We start from the raw sequence: 20,048 nt of genomic DNA, 5'->3' as shown, positions 1-20,048 counted from the left end.
AGGAGTCCGCTTTATTCGGTTCTAGTTATCTAGGAGATGATCTTGTAAAGGGTGAGGGTTGATTGGCAGATTGTACCTTCTTTCAAGGTGTTCGCTCTATTCAGTTCTTGATTGCCCTCAGTGTTATTGCCCAGATCGAGTAAACTTATAGGTAGAACAAATAGAGATCTCAGTAGATATATAGAACAGAACGATTCAAGCCCCCGTACATACAAATTAAAAATTTAATCAATTACATAAACATTGGTCATAACACAATACATTAGGAAGATACACTTCTTCTTGGAATAAATCTTTCACTAAATTTCAAACACAAATATATTTATAAAAATAGCCGATCTGTTTTACTGATAGAATTAGTTCATCATATGATCGAGTGAACAATTGAAGTCATTGCCTTGTACAATTGCATAACCTGCTTATCTCTGGATCACACCAATTTCACGGTAGCTGTCCTCTGTCCTTTCGCCTTTTAACTTTCTTTTTTTCTCCCACCTTCCTACTGTTTCGCCTCCCTTCAGCCCTCAAACTTTGTGTGGGTAGGTGGATTTGTAAGCATGTAGATACACATATGCTTGGATATGTCAGTGCATAGGTACATCTGAAGATACTTCTGGGAATACGTCTGAAGAGCTATTTTCCACTTTGAAAACAAACAGAGAACAACCTAAATTTTCTGTCAGTTTATAACTCTACTGGGGATAAATCATTACTCTCCTCTCGTTATCAGATCTTACTATCAGTATTGAAACAGATACGGTTATTCTACTGGGGTAGATCATTACTCCCCTCTCATTATCAGATCTTACTATTGGTATTGAAACAGATACCAAAGGCTATTTAATCGGGCCAATCATGGCAGACCAAAACAAACCTAGTTTCATAAGATTAATGTACTTCCTAATGGCTAATTCATCACTTTGCATTAACACATGAGACTTAGAAGTTATGCTCTCATCTCATTTACATAAAAGAAGGAATGAAATTCACTAACTGGCTTTACATTATGTTCAGCAAATACACACATTCCAAGTCTTTGACATACATAAAATTACCTAAGATTGGTGAATTCACAAGGCTTTTTGTAACTCATATTAACTAAAGTAATACATGAAATTCTGAGAACCTAATTCCTATAAAAACAAGAGAACTAATTCAAACAATTCAATAACCTTATATAAAGAAGATTATGGTATGAATTTCTATATATATAAACTCAACACAGTTATACTTATATCAAGAGAATTGATCTATGAATTTAAATAAATAAATTCATGCACATATTATCAAATAATTCAAGCAAAATATTATATTGGTATCAACGAATCTCATGAATTTGATGCAAATACCTTTTTGAACTTTCAAGTGTTGTTCATTTATACCACCCAAAATTGTGTCTGTCGACCTTCCAGACATCCAGTCCCTTGCACAAATGTTTTACAAGAAAATTTCTTTCAAATTGACTCTTAGATTACCCTGTACCTTTACTTTTGCAGCAAAGCTTAGGCTAATTAGATTTTTCAATGGGGGGAATATTTGCAGCAAAGAATTTTTGTGTGGGAAACATGCCCCAATTTAGTGTAACCAATCAGGATTAAATATATTTACCGCCTCTTATCTAGTAGCCAAAACTGGGGTCAACTTGACCTTCCAGGTTTTCGACTAACGGTTTCTGGAAATTAAATTTTGGAAGTTTGACAGCGCCACTATGAAATCGAAGTTAGCTATGTCCCTAATAGTCCATCTCACGGTTAAGTAAATGAATGCTTAATTTAGAAATCTTTACCACTACCAACCAGACATTTGGAATCATTGTAGTATAGTGATTTAACAAGTGCCTGTCCCCATAAATCTAATTTATTGTTCTCTGGCCCAAACTAATGTGCTTTTCATAGATTGAAAGAAATGTATCCCCTTACAGGCATTTACTACCAAAACCTAAGGTCTGTATGCTGCCAGTATCTGGAGGAGGAGATTGTGGGGTAAACTATTAAATGCTTTTGATAAATCTTTCAAAATAGCTGCTGCATATTTGTTTTGCCGATTGCATAGAAACTTTGATTAAAAAAATATCTGCATGTGTCATTGTAATTCTATTCTAAATTTTACATAGCTCTCCTCAGAATCCATCTCCATCATCCCTTTCCAACTCAAACTATCAGGGACCCATGTTGATACTGTTCTTACACCAAAGACAACATAACTACTACGTTTCATGAAATTTCGCCAAGCAGTTTAAGATATGTCATAAATGACTGATGCAGGGTCAGTAGTGAGAACACAATCACACAAATAGAATCAGTAATCTATGAAAAGATTTCATGCATGCAATTTAGACTCAATGCTCTCTATACTTGATCAAGTTTATATAGTTAGAAACAAACCAGATCCTGTTACAATGGAGATCAGTGACAATAACTTAGTGTAAATGTAGCCCCTCTGGAAAGACTAAATCTTAAATGTACAATGGACATTGGAATCTACAAGAAAGAAATAGGGTCTCGTCTTTTTATCTGAATAGTGCAGATTTTTATTCAAGTTAAGTTGTGTATTGGAACAACAAGATAGTTATTGCAAGGACAGACACTTTCTGTACTACAATAGATCTAACAAGACTACAGTGAAAGGCACCTTAGAACATATCTAACAAGACTACAGTGAATGGCACATTAGACCATATCTAACAAGACTACAATGAATGGCACACTAGAACATATAAATCAAGACTACAGTGAATAGCACATTAGAACATATCTAACAAGATTACAGTGAATGGCACATTAGAACATATCTAACAAGACTACAATGAATGGCACACTAGAACATATAAATCAAGACTACAGTGAATAGCACATTAGAACATATAAATCAAGACTACAGTGAATAGCACATTAGAACATATCTAACAAGACTACAGTGCATGGCACACTAGAACATATAAATCAAGACTACAGTGAATAGCACATTAGAACATATCTAACAAGACTACAGTGCATGGCACATTATAGTTTTGTAGAGAGCCTCAAGGGAGATTAGTTGTATTTAGATAATTTAATTACTCTCTTTAAACATTATTATTATTATTATTATTATTATTATTATTATTATTATTATTATTATTATTATTATTATTTTATTATTATTATTACAACAAATCTCAATGACCTCATTCTTTGGTTAAAGTATCTGTTATTGAACTAAACATACTGTGCACAAACAATTATTTCCTTTTTAAACTTACTGTGACTGTGGACTTCTTACCTTCATTACCCAAGGTGCAAGCAAATCACCAAGTTTAGTCAAGGAACTCACCCAACAATAAGGGTTCTTCTACAAAAATGTATTTTTCTTGGTGCCATAATGACCCTGACCTTGATCTTTGACCATAAATTCAAAAGGTCTCTTCGATACCTCAAGTTTAAGCCATTCACTAAGTTTGATCAAATGCATGGTCTATATCTAAACTTGTACAACTGGAGTCCATCAAAGAGGATGATCCCAAAAAGACTAGTATAAAAAAAACATTTTGACATGACCATTAATTCTTCTGTAGTAGTGACAACATGATTTTTAAGATGGCCACTGTGGGAGCCATATTGGATATACTGGGGGGGTGGGCATTTTGATTAGGACCAACTAGAGCTTGGGATGTAATTTAGGAAGAGTAGTGATAACAAACTTGTGCTAATGGATGTCCAGAAAACAAACCATCCTATTAGCTCTTCTAGTCTATGACCAACAAAGCAAAACTTATTGTTCTTCTTTCAGTCAAAATGACCTTGACCTTAGACTTTTTGACACCAAAATTGAAGTGTTAGACTTTCCTTACACCAAGCACAAGCCAATCACAAAGCTTGATTATGATAAATAATGACAAACAAACGTTACTGTACAGAAATGAAGCCGGGAAAAGATGGATGGACAACATCATGACATGCTCTGCCTTCATAAGCAAAAGTACAACATATGTCCTAATATTTCAACATTTATACTTGGGATATATGATTCTTTCAAAAAGTGTATACAGAGAAATGAAATGTTTTCCTCAGTCTGTGCTATAAACTTTATAATATTTACAATAACATGTATGTTCATGAATGAGTTGACAATATCAGCTTTAAAATTTTCTTTATTTTTGCAAAAACAAGTAACATGATCTTAGTTGCTACGCCCAGTAGAGTTTATCTGATTGAATTAAGGGCCTTAGACTTTTCTCTCAATAAACCTTTGTTCTGTCAGACAAATAAAACCTCAACAATTCCTTAAGCAAATAGGCTTTTGTGTCAAGCACTACTGACACAAATATATTCCAGATAATCCTCCATCATAAGACAAGAACAACTGAAAAACAACTTATCTGCCATCATATAATGCACAGGTAAATTGGGGTCTATGCTGTTTGTTCTAATTATTACTTAAAACAAAATAAACATATAAGATTTGCTGGTACATTATGCAATGGCAGATCTGGGTTTACGATGTGCTCAGTTGTATCAGACTTGTATGAGAGTATAGACAGTACCCAACACAAACAAATATACACTTTCTCACAATTACATTGCAGAAAACAGTGTGAATAGTAGATTACAAGTATATGTGGCTTCCTCACAACTGAATTTGATTTGTGTAGGATCACTGACCAAATGTATGCATACAACAAAATAAGGTTCATCTTTCAGCTTCAATTAAATGAAATTAATGAAGCAAACTGAAGACTACTGAATCAAAGGTGACAACATTTTTATTCATTCAATGATTTTAAGCATTTATTTTTTGCATGACCATATAATGTTTATGATTTTATGTTCTTAAAAAAAGTTTCTCTTTCTACTTTTAATGGAGCGAGACCTACTACTAAAATTCTTTTTCAAATCAAGTTGCATGCAAGCTATCCATGCTATCAGAAAAAATGGTGTGGGCGATTTATGCATGCTGCAGTATAAATACCTTCACATCAATGACACGGCTCAATCTTCTTATGAAAATCCTGTCAAGTACCCGTTAATGACATCCATCATGATCCACATTATTAGAGAATTTATCAATGAACTAAGTCAAGGTTTTTCCTGTACAATTTTAAAGATTACAAAAACTGCTACAGACATTTCTATTTAGTGGAGCAGTGTATTTGCATATTTTATACAAATTAAATTTAAAAAGCACAATAAATTTATTAATGCCTTCAAATTGTGCAAAACAATTAAATGTTTAGTATCTGATAACCAAGATAGCACTCTTTCAATTTAGATTCAAACAATAAAAAAAATTATTTATTGATTTTAACACTTTTCTCACATTATTGGCTAAATTATCCTAAAGAAATGGAAGCCTAAAGCCTTTCCCAAGGACATCCCATGGCAGCAAACCCCAGGATGGGTAATGAACTTGCAACCCTTGGATTATGAGTTTGACACTCTACTGACTGAGCTTGCACATATAATCCATGGTTCCCCAATCTCTTTTGCTGCAAGGGCCTCCCAATCCTCATAGTTATAATGCAAATTCTTTTGATGATCCTTTGAAAACCTACATTGGATAGCCCATGACTATGATTTGGGTTGTAACCTGAGGTTGGGAATAACTGGTATAATCGAACACACCTGTTTTTGTAATTATAATTAAACACACATGGTCTTAATCATCAAACCATTTAATGTATTCTAAAAGAAATGATTCAGAGATGCATCATAAGTTTCTTTTTGTGGTAATCATAAAACATGCCATCAAAAATTCAAAACCAGAGTAAAATACACAAAATATAAATTTTAACGTACTGTATCTATAGTACAACATTCCCAAATTGATCACTGTTGAAAACAAAAATTATTTGTTTTTAAAAGGTGGCAAGCATAAAAAGAAGCTTGATTTGTACAAAATTGCCTTATTCAGAACACGGTATGAGTAAAATGCGAAAAGTTATGAAAAGTTGCGAAAAGTTACGGAAAGTTACGAAAAGTTGAAAAAAGTTAAGAAAAGTACATTTAAAATTATAGTAAAATAATAAAATAGAGACAAACAGTCATACATACAATTACATTTTTATAAAAGATATACAACATATCAATGTTTTAATTAACATTTTATACAATTTTATATATTAAGGCCATTAAGATGCAAAGTGTCTTATGAATCTGATAACTGTCTTTTATGAGTGTGTTCATATCTCCATGCACACTATCTATTGGCATGGAAGAAAAATCGAGTAGAGTGATTATTGGCATTAAAAGTTATTGAAATATTAACATTTTATAAAATTTGAAATAGCTGAAGTGTTTGTTCAACATATTGCATGTTACATTTCTTACAGGTCATCAAATAAATCACATCAGTTGATATGCAGTTAGTGTTATAACATAGAGAAAATACTTCTTTTGTATTGGCACTGCTAAAGGAAGTACATTCTCTTATATTTGCACATTGAGAGCGCCAATGTCTGTTACATTCAGATGATGAATAACATCTTTTTTTATTTCCTGTCTGTTTAGCTCTAATTAAAAAATCTTGCAAAGTTTTGGGTTTTCTATAAGCAAGATTTGGTCTATTTTTGTAAAGTGTTTTTACTCTGTTTTTATTTGATAAATTTAGGAGACACCGATATTTATTAATGATAAGCCCTATTTATTAATGATAAGTCCTATATTAGGCAATGAAGGATTATACTGTATTGTGAAAGGAATTATATTTTTCTCTATTGTACATTCTGCTGTGTTTAAAGCCTCATGTTGAGTAAGATTACGGGCTTTGTTCAATGTAGAATAAATTGCATGTGTAGGATAATTTCTATTTTGGAAATATGTTTGGCAGATATTAGTTTCCTTGACATGAATATTTGTAGAAATAGTGTTTTCAATATTTTTTATTACATTTACATCTAAAAATGAAACTTACATACTAGATGCAGTATAAGTAAATTTAATCGTTGGGTGAAAATGATTTAGGCGATCAATGAAATTTGTTCATTTCTTCTGATTAATGTTAACAAATCATCAAGATGTCATCTAAAAATCTAAACCAAACGGATGGATTAAACTTTTCATTTTGAAGAAAATCTTTTTCTAATTTACCCATGAAAAGGGAAGGGTATGAAGGAGCCATAGGACTACCCATTGCCGTACCCATTATTTGGATGTAATTCATATTATTAAATTGGAAATAATTATTTTCCAAGATAAGTTTTATTATTTTACAAATATGTTCACTAGATAGTGTGATATTATTAGGATCTTTATTAAGAAAATATTTACACACTTCAATGCCATCTGTATCCGGAATGTTGATATATAGTGATGTTATATCTAATGATACCAGGATTGAGTTATCAGATAGCTGTGGAATAAACTTCAACTTTTTGATGAAATCAGTAGTATCTTTAATGTATGAAGGAAGTGATTTCATTAAAGCTTGTAAAACACTAAAGAATTATGAAGCATACAGTAAATACAAAACTAGCTGCACAGAATTATTGGTGTTTGTGTTGTTTTTTATCCCAATTCTGAAATTTTAAATTATATATATATATATTTATATACATACATTGACCAACCTGACTACTTTGATTTTCAGTTTCAGTTTCAATTAATACTTCGTTTTCACAAATTATAAAATATATTGTACAATAACTCATTCTACCTATGATTTAATATAGCTCTTTTTGTATATAAAGTATTTCCAAAAAGATTTTTTTTATGAATGGTATCCTTGTCACGTAAAGGACTTACTTATCTGCGAAATGGATTGAGTATATCTTATTGTCAGTTGCAATCTGTATTTCTGTTTCACAAATGAAATTATAATGTGTAATAACTGACTTTAAAAATTATTTAACATATAGTTTTAATAACGAGTGTTTATAGGTCGTTGTAGTAAATGGGGTCCTTTTTGCAAACATAGCTTACCATCTGCAAAAGGACCCAACATGCTCTTACCACAGTTTCAATCACTTACATCGATTTTAGGAAATGTAAGAAGAATTATAAAGTCTGAAAGGATATTGACTTTGAAGTCTTTATGGAAGGAAACTGCATTCATTTGCCTAAGCTAGATTCACAGAAAATTTTGTCAGCACTGGTCAAGAAATCATTATCTACATCTGGCATAAGCAAGGTGACCCTTAATAAGCTGATGGCGATTCTTTTATCTGTCAACTTCATTCAAAGCTGATATTGTAATGTCCATGATTGATAAATTAACTTGATTCTCACATGTTTGTTTATTATAATTGTTCTTTTGCACACTCATAATTAATCATTTATGTGTAGGTGACATACGGAGAGTGTGAATACAGTAATTATCTTAATTGAGTTAGATATTTGTGACCATGTCTGAACACTGACATCAAAGAAGAATCTCTTCAGCAACCCCAGTTTGTATTTAAACTAAAAAATAATGACAATTGTTGCATATACAAAATCTAGCTTAAAAATTATATATTGCGGTCTGTATAATCTTGCTTTTATTTGTGCTTTGCTTTTGCTGAGAAAATGTCAAAGAAGTATACTTGTTCTGTTTGTTCTCTGGATTGTGAGGCGGACTGTATTTACTGTGAGGTAAGTGTCTTTTTCTTCTTACCTAATTTATTAATTTCTGTTGTAAGGCTGTGTTAATTATATGGTGTCTCCTTACATCAATGAAAGTTATTGCATTAAGATAATGTCTCTTGAGGAAACAGGCAACTCTACAGAGTCAAGAAAAGTGCAATATTTGTTTTAATGTATAAGTTAAGTGTACTTCATGCATTGGAACATCTAACTTGATTAATAAACTCTAAAATTTAATAAACATGATGCCATAATGTTACCTAAGTATCTGAAATCGTTGTGTTTTGTATTCATATAGATCCTATAATATATCAACAGAATGGCTTAAAGGCACTATTTATATCATGGTGCAGATAACAATATACGTTTTATGTATAATAAAATATTCCTGGTTTAAGAAGATAATATACGTTCATTTAGATTTTAGGATATTCCTGTGTGAATGGAATCACATATAATGACATAAGATATTCCTGTGTGAATGGAATCACATATAACAACTTAGATGATAATCAGTTAAACATTCTAAATAAACAATTTTGCAACTACCTAACGTATATTGTAATATTTTCTTAATATCGACCTTAATTGGATATAAGACATCACTCATTCATTGCCTGCTATATTTCAGTACAACACACACACACACACACATGTAACTGTTATTCAATGTCATCATTTAAAACAAGGATGAAGTGAGCATGTCATTAAACGTGGGAACTGTAATGCTTTGCCTAATGTTATTTTGCTTGTACAACCTGTGACCTCCATATGTCTTCAAAAACTGCATTGGACAGTACTGGTGATGGAGACTGCCTGTTCAACTCCTTCTCCACCTACCTCAGTGGCAATGAATCAAGAAGTATTGAACTCTTCTATAGATGCAGCATTGAACTTGTCGTAAACAAAGAAAAAATTCAAAAACGTCCCATGTATTCAGGCTTTTTACTGTGCTCACCAGACTTTTACATCACATGTCTGGAATGTCCAACTCTTGGAAAGCCTGTATCAGTTTTTTGTATAATGGCTTTATAAAATTTGTTAAATTTGAAAGAATAATCCGTGTACACTGCAATAAATGGGCCAAAGGATTATAGCTTTGTCAAACTGAATTGTGTATTTACACCAGTGTTCTGTGATCCAGAGAAACCAACCAAAACCATCATGTGGAAAAACACAAATACTGCAAGCAAGAATGGCTTCATCAAGAAAAGAAAAACACTGTGGATTCCCAACCACATTGTATCTCTGGTTTCACTGACTCAAAAGTCTGAGCATGCAGAGTTAACATCCGATTATATTGAGATCACTGCCTCACCCAGATCTCCAAAATCAGCAGTAAAGACTCATGCTGAATGTATCCGTGAAACCAGGTTAGGATCTACAACATGGTCAGAGCAGCCTGCTATAGAAGACATTCAGATTTCACCATCCCAATCAGCTTCAGAAATAGAAGATAATCAGAGGGAAACATGCTCACAGCAAATGTGTGATTCTGAATTAAATGATGATTGCATGTATATTCCGATTTTATCTACAATACAGGAAGAGTCATGTCCAATATAAACAGGAAGAAAATCACTATTTGCTCCGGTTCCTGACATAAACGTTGAACAAATACTCAATTCACAAATAGACATCACTGCAACTAATTCCTAAAGAGACGATGAATTATACCTGGAGGAATTTGTGCCAGGTCCTTTAAAGAAGCTCATGGATCTCAAATCTGTCATGGACATGATGAAAGAGCCACAGGTTGTTCTACAAGAGATCCTATCTGGAAGAAAAGACAGCATGTATTTTATTATCTGTAATGTCAATAACATCATGAAATGTTCTTCAGGGAAAAGGTCAGAGTTCTGGGATGACTGTGGCACTTGGGCCAAGTGAGCATCACCATCCACAACATTTATTGAAAGAAATGTCACTCTCTTGATGATTGTTAAATGCCAAGATGTGTACTGCATGGAGAGAAACATCAACAAAAAGCACATTTATGAGCCATTACAACACAACCATTAGCAAATGAGATCATACACATTCACAGAAATTACCAAACTCTAAAGAGCTCTCTGTCAGAGGACCTGATCAGTTTAAGCAGTGGATAATTTGGTTCCAGAAAGCGTGTAATCTGCTTTCTGATGTTGCAACCAACATTGCGCTTGACAAATACATTGTAAAATTCTCATCCAGAACTTATCATGCATCTGTGAACAGAACTTATCATGCATCCATGAAACATCCATCAAAAACATGATATATATATATATTAAAACAAAGCCTTCCATTAGAGAAAGATTAGCAAACAAACTAGAGCACAAAGGGTGAAGGAAGTTGAGAGAATGGTAAATTCTGAAAGAAATGATGATTACCAGCAACCAAGAAGCAAGAAACAACTCCAAAATCTTAAACATTCAATAGCAAGAACAAAACACAGCCCATCCAAATCAGGGAACATTGCTGACCATATTATTTGCGTGGAAGAAATTACCAAAACAAGCAAATTCATCCAAACTGTGAAACTTATGAATGGCTTACAACACCCAGTCATGACTTTTTACAACAAACAACAGATCACAGACATTAAGAGGTTCTGCTGTATTGAAGGTGGAAGCGTTTTTGGAATGGACAAGACCTATAACCTTGGTGATTTTCATGTGACTCTGACAGTTTTCAAAGACATGTCCATTAAAAGACGATCTACAGATGACCATCCGATTGTGTTCAGCCCAATTTTCATCCATACCAACTCCAGCACCAAGGCATATTCTGCATTCCTCCATGATGTCGTTGACAACTTGACAGAAAACTAGCTTAATTTACTGACAATCAGCACAGATGAGAAATTGGCATTAATAACTGCTATAAAGTGCTGTTTGCCAGGTAGCACACAGAGCACAAACAGACAAATGGAAGATATAGTTGGGTTTCCATTAAAAGATCACCAGGAAGTTCTTGATTCATAGATCCAGTCAACTACAGCAAAATTACAAGCACATGGACAAACAAAAACTCTGAGAGTGCAAATCACATACAAAAATCAGCCACAAAATGGAAGCTAGCTGAATTACCAAAGTTTGTCAAACTGCTTCAGCAATTAGTGACCTGTGAGTGAACAGGAAGAGAGATGTCATTCCCTAAGAAACTTGGGTAATTATCGCCTCAGTGAAAGATATTTACACCACCTTGTCAACATTGATCACTGTGCCAGAATGACAAAAGAACAACAGGATAAAAAAAACAAAAAGATTTCTCAGTGACTGCAGTAAAGACCATCCAAATGTGATGTACTCAATAGATGGCAGAAGAACTGTAACCAGAATTTCTTCTGCAGGTCAGAAGCCGAACCAAATTCAAAGAAAGTGGGCAGAAAGGTCTATAACACCATCAAACAAGCCAGGTGCAAAATGCAAACTGTAAAGTGCAGTATATATAAATTAGTTATATAGCCACATCATGTGCCAGCTGTTGTCACATGATACTTAGATGAATTTTAGCTAATATTTGGACAAAATATCAACAAAATATGGTGCATGGATGCTCAAGAAAAAACAGTAAAATTAAAAAATCACTACCATTAATAACAACATCAGAAAAAAAGAAAATTTAAAACCGAAACAAGAATAAAAATTAAAACGAGAGACAATATTTTACATAAATACTCATGTTTAAATTTAAAATATGTATGCCGTTTTGAAAGAAATCTACAAAATAAAGATTTTAGAAACACTTTTCGCATTCATTTTAATTTTACTTTTTGAAGCCAAAATCAAGTTTTTATAGCCGTTTCAAAATATATATTTACACTGATGCAAATGAAAATAACGAAAACCTTTGCTATTACTTACTTGTTTTAATTAAAAAATGTCAAGAAAATGACTTTGTTGTAAAAAATTTCTTCTGAAACATTATCAAATAAAGGAAATCTTTTGTATGGTTAATAGTTAATGTAATTTTAGATATAGCGTAGCTTTTGGGAAAAAAGCTTAAATAATCACTTCAAGGCAACTTTTCTCATCTTAGCTTGCATTAATTAATTGTTTTTTCCCACAACATTTTTGTAATTTTGCGCAACTTTTCATAATGTTTTGCACTTTTAGTAACTTTTCACACTTTAGTCATACCCTTTCAGATCAAAATACTAGTACTGTGTGCAAGCAGAATTCAACTGCAAACTGCACAGACACATATCTACCATCATATAATGTACGGTGGATCGAGGTCTACATTGTTTGCAATTATATTTGACTTACAAGCAAGTACATATTGTATGTGGACGGTCTGTCAAGGAAGTTGCATTAAAGTGGGATGGTCCAGAAAGATTTCAGTGTAAATACAGAAATAAGAATGATGCAAGATGATAAGTTTTTGTTTGATTTATAACTGAAACAAACGTTTTTACATTTTGTACCATGTCAACTCATGTACAAGTCGAGTCCAACTGTAAACAACATAGGCCCTGATTAGTTGTCAAATAATGTGCCAGCAGATCAGGGTCTTTGTTCTTTGTTCTATTGAGTACCACCAGTATTTACTGAATTTCTATTGATACAGAATTGCAAGCTTTAAAGCCTTATGTTCCTAATTTGCAGATTGTGTCCCCAAAGTCTCATCTTAGGCACTGACAGGGATCTGAAACCCTACATTTCTTCCTTAAAAGTACAGATATTTTTGTCTTAGAGATAAGTCCCAACACACTTTTTCCAAAGGCTCCACTTTAGATCCCCAATAGGAATTAATTTGTCTGCAATCCTTAATAGTCACCCATCTTTATCAGTTCAATGAATTCCACTTTCAACATGAAAAGCCACAAAAATTTACATTGTTACTCAATTACATAGCAGACAGTGCTAAAACTTTTCAATGGTGATTCTTCTGGGAAAATGGGCTGTCATATTGATAATGGGACTTGAGGAAATGATCTGCATTATCCTTGTAATCTACTCCATGAGGACACATAGCATACACCACTACAAATCTCTTTAAGTGCCAGACATTGTTGAATCAGAAGATCTGATATGAAGGGAAAAGCAGGCAAGAAAAACAAGCCTATAACCATGCAATGGAAATACAAGTGGCACTCAAATTCAGATGTAGTTCAAACATGAATAATGAAAACCATATATACTCACCTTACATGTCAGATCCAACTGCAAACATAGAACTTGATCTGCTGTTGCACATGGCACTGGCAGCTTAGAGTCCATGTTGTTTGTTCTTTTGATTACTCATAACAAATTGCATAGCTCCAGATCTGTGTATTACCATAGTAAAATGGGTCTATGTAGTTTGCATTTTGATCTAATTTACAGGTTCCTCAACCTTCCAGACATCCGGTCCCTTGGACAAATGTTTTACGAGATAAATTTTTTCCAAATTGACTTTCAAAGTCCCCTGTACCTTACATTTTTGCAGCAAAGCTTAGAGTAATTAGATTTTTCGATGGGGGGGCATATTTACAGCTAGGAAATTTAGTGTGGGGAAACACGCTCCTATTTAGCATAACCAATCAGGATGAAATATATTTACCACCTTTTACTCTAGGTGCTAAAATTGGGGTCAATTTGACCTTTCAGGTTTTCGACTAATGGTTTCTGGAATTTTTCAAGTTGACAGGTCCACTATGAAATCGAAGTTAGCCATGTCCCTAATAGTCCATTATGCGGTTAAGTAAATGAATGCTTAATTTAAAAATCTCTACCACTACCAACCAGACATTTGGAATCACTGCAGTATAGCGATTTAACAAGTGGCTGTCACCATAAATCTAACTAATTGTTCTCTGGCCCAAATTAATGTGCTTTTCATAGATCAACAGAAATTTGCCCCTTCACAGATAAGTATTTATTGTTCCACATGTCTGAAAGAATTTCACAGATAAGTGCTAGCTGGACTGCATACTGAAAGTCCATACACAAGACTTTTTTTCAGTCCTTTTCAAGTTTTGTGAGGGACTGTGGGTGGTCAGGTGTTCTAAGGCATTTGCCTTGACAGGATTCACGGTACTAATTCAGTTCCCATAGTAAACCTATGCAAACACCATGATATTAAAAATTCAGTAACTTAAAATTCCTGAGTGCTCATGATCAAACCTATATTTATCAGTATAGATGAAACCTGGATGTCAGCTTCTGTGTAGAGAAAGGATATGAGCCACAGCACTTTCTGGACCTGCATGTGTTTGAAACATGTGCTTTCAATTCCACACCAAAGAGTGAGGTGCTAATTTTAGTAATGAGTGTTCCAACTCAAGACTGTTAAAGGACTGAAATTCCATCAGTAAAACAATGTCTCTATTTTTTTTCTTACTTGCAACCAGGATAAGTTCTCAAAAGATTATTTTTCCTACAACATAACTTACATTATTAACCAATCCTGGTCAGCCAAATCCATATATACTCTATTTTATGTTCACCCATTTCCAGGCTGGTTCACATTTTTCCATATCATTAGTACCATGTGTCCTATATCCACCCTTTTCTTGACAGCCCTAGGAATAGTAGTTCAATACATAAGTAAGCAATGAGCATAGTTCTGCTTGTCAAAGATTACATTAGTGAACATTAAATTACATTGCAAATTCATGTTCACCTAAAGAGCAATGGTGCATTTCAGACAACATTTAAATATTTAAACTTTATTTAAGAAAATCAGAAAAAATATTAAAAAGCTGTCTAATAAGAATCATCTTTTCAATATCACCATTAATCTCTCTTCTTTTTAATGCTGAAATATTTTACCAACCTTGTCATATTATGTAATTAATGAGTAAAAGGTCAAGGTGACCATCTATATGTACATGTATTATTGCAGAAAAAGATATTTAAATGACAAAAATTACCTAAAATTCCCCCCAGAAGACATATAATTTAAAATTAAAGTAAGGTAGACCTAAGTCTATTAAAATGCAAAATATGAACTTTCAAAACATTCACTGAAAGAAATTACAGGAATGCAAAGTCATGAGAGGTCATCACCATTAAGCATGGTGGAAGAGACCAAAGTGGTCATATCTGAAGCATTATGTTTCAAAACACAACTAGGAAATATCATAATGCTTACTATAATTACTCTAAAAATGGTAAATTGTATAAATTTTATATATGTATTGCTTAGATATGAACCAAAGTGCAAAACACTCCACCTAACATAGTCAAATCTACACATTGTTCCAACTCCCCCCTTCTTGGCAACAGTTGATATATCTGAATATGTGTTTAATATCCCACGTAAAGTCACTCTGTAGTTTACAAAAGGTATTAATTTTGCTTGTTATCCACAAATAGAACCATATGATTGCATTTATAGCAAAGTTAATTGTACTTGCATATGTGGAGTCACTGTATTTCTGTGGCTGTCTATATGACTCAGCGTACTAATTCAATTCCCATAGTAAACCTATACAAACCCCATGATATTAAAAATTCAATAACTTAAATTTTTTTAGTGCTAATTATCAAACCTGTATTTATCAATATAGATGAAACCTGGATGTCAGCTTCTGTGCAGAAGAAAGGATATGAGCCACGGCATTTTCTGGACCTGCATGTGTGTAAACATGATCTTTTAATTCCGCACCAAAGAGTCAGGTGCTAATTTTAGTAATGAGTGTTCCAAGCTCAAGACTGTTAAAGGACTGAAATTCCATCAATAAAACAATGTCTCTATTTTTTTCACTTACACCTAGGATAAGCTCTCAAAAGATTCTTTTCCTACAACATAACTTACATTATTAACCAATTTCTGATCAGCCTAACCCATATATACTCTATTTTAGGTTCACCCATTTTCAGACTGGTTCCCAATTTTCCATATAATTAGACTGTGTGTCCTGCAGAGACCACTCACACATCTCATTTCTGTCCACATGAGTTCAAGTGTTGGCTCAACCGACATTGTCATGTGGGAAAGCTTGCCAGTAGCTTCTTGTAGGACAGTGGTTTCATTCTCTACCAAATATTCTAGCCACCATGTATAGCTATCATGTGATGAAAAATGGCATTAAACCCACACAAAACAGTCTTCTTTGCAAAGTTATGAAAATGAAGAATCAGAATACTATAGCCTGTTTCATTAAACCTTTAATATATCCAAAATTTACCACATTTTGTGTACAAAAAGTGAAACTGAAAAACATAGACCCAAATCTGCAGATTCATATAATATATGGCAGAAGAGGGTCAACAGAATGTATACTCATTCTTAAGTCCAGTCAAATAGAAAACAAGAAAGATCCTGATCTGCTGTAGCATAATGCACCTGCAGATCTCGGTCAGTCTTGTTTGTTGTACTGATTGCTCCTAACAAACTGCACAGATCCAGATCTGCCAGCACATTATGCGATGACAGATCAGGGTCTGTGCAGTTTGCAGTTGGACTCATGCATATACAGTGTTCTCATTATCAGTGAGAAGCTGTGATGGATCAGTGTCTATGGCCTTTCTGCATGGAACTAAAAGTATAAGGGTTCAATTCCCACCAGTGGATCATCTCAAATGAGCTACAGTTGTTTAGTTGTGTATGCTTGGGCACAATATAACCTCCTGGTGTTGATGCCTTATAACACCAAAAAAAAACCAAACCAATTTACTTCCTGGAATTGCCATCTTTTGTCCCCATCATTTTTGATTGCCATTGTTGAAAGTCTAATTTTTTATTGAGGGAAATCACAATGAGATTATTCTTATGAATTAATGAATTTCTTATGATTAGAAGACCAATATCGGAGGGTGTGTGTGATTTGGACTTTTAACATAGCTTTAACAATTTTTCAGTCAAATCTCTACAATGTCTCTGTGTGGCAGTTTATAGTGATGCCTAGCACTGGGGCATCGTGTCGCAGACATGTACAGGTAGCATGATGTCACACCCAGTCACATTATCCTGACACCAGGCCAACCAGTCCTAACACTAACCTCTTAGTGCTGAATACCAAGTGAGGCAGCTGTTAGTACCATTTTTGTAAGCTTTTGGTATGATTTGGAAAGAATCCATGACCTCCCACATTGGAGGATGCTTTAACAACTAGAAAATCACTTTTTACCGTTATGTAAGAGTTTTATTTCTGCATTAAATTTTTACCATTATGTTATTAATTTATTGAGAACAACCCTGCAAAATTTAGAAACCAAATAATACAAATTCTTTCAAGTAATCCCCTCCAAAGGATTGGTTGGTCAAACAATGTCATCAAGACTCGTAGATACCAGCATTTGTAAGCTTTCACTGCCTAATGCCATTTACCTCCTTATTCAGTCATTTTCCATACCAACCCTACACAACAAGGTCATACTGTAACCACTGGCAACCAAAAATCCTGGTATGCCATCAAATAACACATCAACAGATTTGGGTTTTGCAGTCATATGTATCTTCAGTAGTATAGCTGAATAAAGAATTTTCACCTGTGAAATAATACAGATGGAACATGTCATAACTCAGCTTATGTTTCATATCATGTCCAGCTACAAATGTCTCAAGCTGTCCTCCTACACATGAGAAATTATCTAATTAAAAAACAAATTATGAAATCAGATAAAAGTATGTCATTACCTTGACAAAATGTTTCCAGTAAAGTTTGTCCAACTACTACAGTGGTGTAGAAGTACATGCCATATAAAACATTCACATGTAATAACTTCCTGATCATATATTAATTTTAAAGTTACATTCTTGATTATACATTAATTTTAGTGTTACATTCTTGATTATACATTAATGTTAGTGTTACATTCTTGATTATACATTAACATTAGTGTTACATTCTTGATTATACATTAATTTTAATGTTACATTCTTGATTAATATTAATTTTAATGTTACATTCTTGAATAATATTAATTTTAATGTTACATTCTTGATTATACATTAATTTTAATGTTACATTCTTGATTAATATTAATTTTAATGTTACATTCTTGATTATGCATTAATTTTAATGTTACATTCTTGATTAATATTAATTTTAATGTTACATTCTTGATTAATATTAATTTTAATGTTACATTCTTGATTATACATTAATTTTAGCATTACATTCTTGATTATGCATTAATTTTAATGTTACATTCTTGATTATGCATTAATTTTAATGTTACATTCTTGATTTTACATTAATTTTATTCTTGATTATGCAATAATTTTAATGTTACATTCTTGATTGTGCATTAATTATAATGTTACATTCTTGATTATACATTAATTTTAATGTTACATTCTTGATTATACATTAATTTGAATGTTACATTCTTGATTATGCATTAATTTTCATGTTACATTCTTGATTATACATTAATTTGAATGTTACATTCTTGATTATGCATTAATTTCAATGTTACATTCTTGATTATGCATTAATTTCAATGTTACATTCTTGATTATGCATTAATTTCAATGTTACATTCTTGATTGTGCATTAATTATAATGTTACATTCTTGATTATACATTAATTTTAATGTTACATTCTTGATTATACATTAATTTTCATGTTACATTCTCGATTATACATTAATTTGAATGTTACATTCTTGATTATGCATTAATTTGAATGTTACATTCTTGATTATGCATTAATTTCAATGTTACATTCTTGATTATGCATTAATTTCAATGTTAACTTGCCCTCAAGAAATATAATTGATGCCAGGTTATTACATTCCAAAATGCAAGTCATTTTTGTAGATTTCATTTACATTTTAAAGAAACAACTGTTAAATGAGAATGAAAAATCATCATCAAGGAAATTGGCAAGACTGGCAAACTGGTCTTTGAAAAGCTTTAATGTTATTGAGAAAATCTTCATTGAAGTAAATAAGATTCTTTGTTTCAATTTTTTAATGTTTTTTGGCAACAGATTGTTCCAAGTCTGGGACCAAGCAAGCAGTTCATTCGAGTATACATATACACACACAAACACTTTGTGCTTGTTGACAAAGTCAGCTCACCATATGAGCAAAGTATAAAAATGGTTTCCTATTTTAACTGTCCTAGGGATAAAATCTGTCCTTAAATATTTATTTCTGTTTTATTACATTCTGTGTAAGCAAAAAAAAACCACCATAGTTAATTTCAATACATGTAATTCTTTTCCCATATGATCACTATCCATAAAACATAATAAATAAATTTGAGGTCTTGTACATTAGTCTGCTTAAAAAAGAACTGAAATCCAAAGTCAAGATTCTACATCAAGATGCCAAATACAGTACTCCCTCACTATAATGCCTTTCATTACAACAGTACTTGTTAGAAAGTAGGTATAATTACTGAGTCCATTCTATTCAAAAATAATAATAATAATAATAATAATAATAATAATAATAATAATAATAATAATAATAATTATTTTAAAAAAACAGGTGACATAATTTAGATATTGCCTTCTGTTATTTGCATATTTACATACACCTCTGTATACAGAGTAAAGAAATGCACATACCGTATGTACTCACTTATTAGTCAAGCCAAACTGCAAACAAAAAAGATCCTGATATGCCATAACACAATGTGCC

General features: G+C 32.6%; 1 long non-coding RNA gene across 1 annotated transcript; it reads right to left on the bottom strand.

Annotated features, from left to right (window-relative positions):
* Positions 1–206: 206 nt before the first annotated feature.
* LOC149798220 (uncharacterized) lies at positions 207–10,964 on the bottom strand. Its single transcript, XR_016421611.1, has 2 exons — positions 10,215–10,964; positions 207–643 (listed from the first exon to the last, which is right to left on the bottom strand). It is a non-coding gene; the product is annotated as an uncharacterized LOC149798220 (long non-coding RNA).
* Between the last annotated feature and the right edge of the window lie 9,084 nt (positions 10,965–20,048).

This window comes from Sinohyriopsis cumingii, chromosome 6, assembly GCF_028554795.1.
Source record: "Sinohyriopsis cumingii isolate HCF-2022 chromosome 6, ASM2855479v2, whole genome shotgun sequence".
Classification (NCBI taxonomy): Eukaryota; Metazoa; Mollusca; class Bivalvia; order Unionida; family Unionidae; genus Sinohyriopsis; species Sinohyriopsis cumingii.
Note: the sequence above shows the minus strand (reverse complement) of the source record. Positions and strands in the feature narration are given on the sequence as shown.